The sequence below is a fragment of the Halyomorpha halys genome, unplaced genomic scaffold (assembly GCF_000696795.3).
Source record: "Halyomorpha halys isolate HHAL.00 unplaced genomic scaffold, Hhal_1.1 Scaffold669.1, whole genome shotgun sequence".
In the NCBI taxonomy this organism is placed as follows: domain Eukaryota; kingdom Metazoa; phylum Arthropoda; class Insecta; order Hemiptera; family Pentatomidae; genus Halyomorpha; species Halyomorpha halys.
The window spans coordinates 733969-738128 of NW_027107180.1; the positions used below are offsets into that span (position 1 = coordinate 733969).

Genomic DNA, 4160 nt, shown 5'->3' on the forward strand with positions numbered 1-4160 from the left:
TATATATATAATTTTATTAGACTAGTAAAATTTCGATATATCTCAAATTAAAAAAAAAAATAAATGAGCTAAAAAGTAAAGTTTAATCATTTAATTTACCAACTTAATTCCAACATTCATTGAATTCTACGTTAAATGAACAATTACACCATGGTAAAGCTCTTAACATAGCGGCAAATACCTTTTCACATGCTGATTATGTTACGGTAAAAAATAATAAATTTATTCTGTTAATGTTTCGTGAGAGAACCCTGTGGTTTGGAACTTCTGTGGCCCACCCAACCTCTATAGAGTGGATACTCTTAATTAAAGAAAATTCTGGCGTTTGAGAACCTCCTTGTATAACCGTTGTTCAAAAAACAGTACTTCCTTACAAATTATTAAAACCCTGAATCTTTATCGGTTGTAGTGGTACAGTTTTTTTTGATATAATAATAATTGTTTACATAATGTTTGTATTAATTATTTGTTTACAAAGCTTACCGAACTTCATGATTTTAAGAAAAATATTGTGTGGATATGAAAAAGTAAATATTATTTTAGTTGTAGATAGTCAGCAAATAACATATTGTAATCCAAAAATTTTATGTTGCAAGTTTAAACAAAAATAAAAAAAGAATAAATGAGGAAATTTTGTGATAAATTTAGAATCGAAAATACGAGAGAAAAAAATAGCACATAGATTAAGTTTTATAATCTTAAATGTTGGTAGAAATTGAAAATAAAGTTTTTCAATCTAAACTAGTAAAAAATAAATTAATTTTTTTCAAATTCATAAGTTGGTAACTTAATACCTTCCTCGACTTCAACTATTTTTTATTAATATCATAACTCAAAACCTCATTGTTCGCAAATCAAAATTTTAAAATAAAATAAATATAAATAGTTTTATCACAATAATAAATCTCTTTTTTTTACCTAATACTGAGAACTGTTTTTGTTTTAGATTACAATCGGATTGAGTTATGATATGTGCTATGTCTATGTTCATCCAAACATAAATATTTAGAAACAGTCAGGGTAAATATTTCGACACCTTTAAGAACACTAGAACTAGGTCCGTTATCACTATTTAGTGGAAATAACAAAGAAAATTAAATTGCCTTTGTTTGTCGAAGTTTTTAGTTACAATTTTTTTTTCTTTATATAAGTCAATAATGTGTGAAATTAAAAAAAAAAGTATGGGTCATATAAAGAAGTTTATGCTTGTGTGTTTTAGGTGTCAATGATATTTTTACTTTCTCTACAACCCAGGCCCAAAAACATGAGTATAAAACTTCTTTTTTTTTCTACTGCTACAGTAATATTTAACTTAAAATTTAGAGATGGTACTTAATTTAAATTTTATAATTGACTCTATATAAATATGAAACAAATAAAAATTAAATATCATTAGGTTTTTTGAAAATTACTGACGTCTTTTATTTTTATATTATATTTTAATACGCAGATGTAGCAATAATTTTCACATAGTTGACCGTATAACTTTAAATATAAGAAGATGGCCAGGGTTGCGGTCAAAAATGAACAAATAGTTTTTAACTATTTCATGTCCGACGTTTCGCCCCACTTTGCCGGGCTTCATGAGGGCTGTTCAAAGCGATAGTCTGTTTAACCTAGATTGTTCTGCTTAACCTATCGCTTTGAGCAGCCCGGATGAACCCTTGCAAAGTGGGGAGTTAAAAACTAATTGTTCTTTTTTGATCGCAACCTTCTTCTTATATTCAATATAATATTCATATCTTGTTTTTTTTTTGTTTTTTTTTTAACCTGTATAACTCATTTAAAGTTAATAATTATTTTTCCATAAGGATTTCTATGAAGCATAATCCCATATTTAATTCTCTTGAAATTTTCTTTCTTATGCAGATTTTTCTTTTATGAAATTATAAGCTACATCATCATTATTTCTAGTATTTATCATACTTAGTAATTAATAATTAGTTGATGTGGTTCTATAATAATGATAATAATACCATATAATATGGTAGCAAGTATTACGGTTGTGTACAATAATTATTTCAAGAATTTCTACGCGTATAATAATAATAGTAGTGAGTAGTAAAAGTTAAATAATTAATGTTTTAATTCTTACTGTTTTAATTTATTAACGTAATTATATCGAGAATATGATATTTTACGATTTTTTGTAAGTGTCTTATATCACTAATTTGATAATGATATATCCCCTGATTTTTTGACGTGAAAACGTCTTATAAATCATTTTGCGGGATGCCATGTTAGAAAAAGTGTCCCGTAACGGAAATTGACTTCGTTTAACATATGGATATTATATCATATGTATAAAAATTAATTAATGTATAACCAAGCAAAAATAAATATCTGAATTCAATATGTGAACTGGTTTATTATTTCAAATATATAACATTGGATTGATTTTAATTTATATTTATATAATATTAGCATAGAGTATACGTTGTCACGGAAATATGTAGCCCGAACCCGATATTATTCCTTCCATAATAAACTCCTTAACCATCCAAACCCACTAGTTTCTAACCTTGCTTCCTCTTCCATTCCTGGCAATCCTCCGAGGCGCCTGATAAGAAGATGGCCAATACAAAACCACCATTATTAATTGGGCATTACGTCATTTCGACATAAATATAAGCTAGGCTTAGACTAAGTAGTGCGAGTGTTACTTAACTTTTGGTTTTGTTGTTGTTGTTTTTAGTTTTCTTTGTTATTTAAGCAGTTATCTATTATCTGTTATATTCCTTATAGCTCTTGTGCAGTAGCTTGTCGCGAATATACTATAAATATTCCTCAAATATTTTTTATCCAAGTGTCACAAAATGTCAAAACTAGAAACATTTGGTTAAACCTGGCTAGCAGGGATCCAAAACTATTATAGAATCTACATAATAGATTATATTTCTGTGAAAATCACCTCGTTGGCAGTATAATGCCAGATACAAAATGTTCATGAGAGGTTATATTTATTCCGAAACACTACTTAAAGTAACTAAAAACGTAATGGTTTTACCTTCCAATTGGAAAACTATATCCATCATTATGTTTGATACAACATAATGGATTCAGTAAAAAAACAATAAAGAAATGAGCCTGCAGACTATCTAGATTTGATTTTCAATCCGATGGAAACTTGACCTTAAAGCATCCATTCTAGGCAAAGTTATACTTTCTGCTTTCATGAAACGGGTTCCATGGTTGTTTTTGAAAAAAGAAAATGAAAATTCTTTTGACTGCAAAATGCTTAATAATTTAAAATCAGGTAAATAGTGTGAATAACTAGAAATTATCTCTAAATGATGTCACATGTGAAACCATCATGGCACATATCATATTCCACATAGATTAGAAATTTTAGTTTTTAAAACTTACATTAATCCTGTATCTATATTAATTAAAATGTATATGATTTGTTAATTGACTAACAATAATATTAACATATAGGATCAAATACCCTATTTCAAATTATTATCAAACTGATTGATCGATATATGTTTATTTAGTATATTTTTTAATGTTTATTTCAAGTTTCATTGAGAATTTCTTTTAAAAAATAAATTACAATACCCTTCTTATTATGTGTAATAATACATAACAAATATGATTAGTTCTTTTGTTTACTGGTAATTTTCGAGAAAAATTTTCCGATTGTTCCACAGCTTTGTGTTTTAATAAGGAGTTAATACTACTAATAATATTTTACTAGATTCAATATAAAAGTAATTTTTTTTTGTTATTAAGATTAGTCGATTTTTATTAAGCTTGTAAATCACAGCGTCCGTATATTAATTTTCATGATTTAATTTACATTCAACATTTTTTTTAATAATTTAATATAACCTATTTAACTATAATTTCCTTATTAGTATCTCGATATATAGAAAAAAAAATGACATCGGTATTGAACTTCTTTCTTGAAGAGAGCTGGACTCTTTATAATAAGACTGATGAGTTTAAAGGCCATGTTACTCATCGGCATATGCCCTCGCAGCGGCCAGGAGCTGCCAATCAGTTCTGTGACGCACGACGTTTAAAAAAACTCATAAAGGTTGAGAGGATTTAGAAATCCTTGGTATTTTAAACCCTCTAAGTTTTATTTGAAAAGAAAAGTCTACGGTCGAAGGTTTATAAATATTGGTTTCTCGTTATATATCTAATATATATAC

The 4160-nt window shown here is 27.2% G+C and overlaps 1 long non-coding RNA gene across 1 annotated transcript in view; it reads right to left on the minus strand.

Moving 5' to 3' along the window:
- Positions 1-3294, minus strand: part of LOC136795323 (uncharacterized) — an 11489-nt gene extending 8195 nt beyond the window's left edge. Inside the window, exon 1 of the long non-coding RNA XR_010842909.1 lies at positions 3008-3294. This is a non-coding gene — a long non-coding RNA (uncharacterized lncRNA). The remainder of the gene's footprint in view (positions 1-3007) is intronic.
- Between the last annotated feature and the right edge of the window lie 866 nt (positions 3295-4160).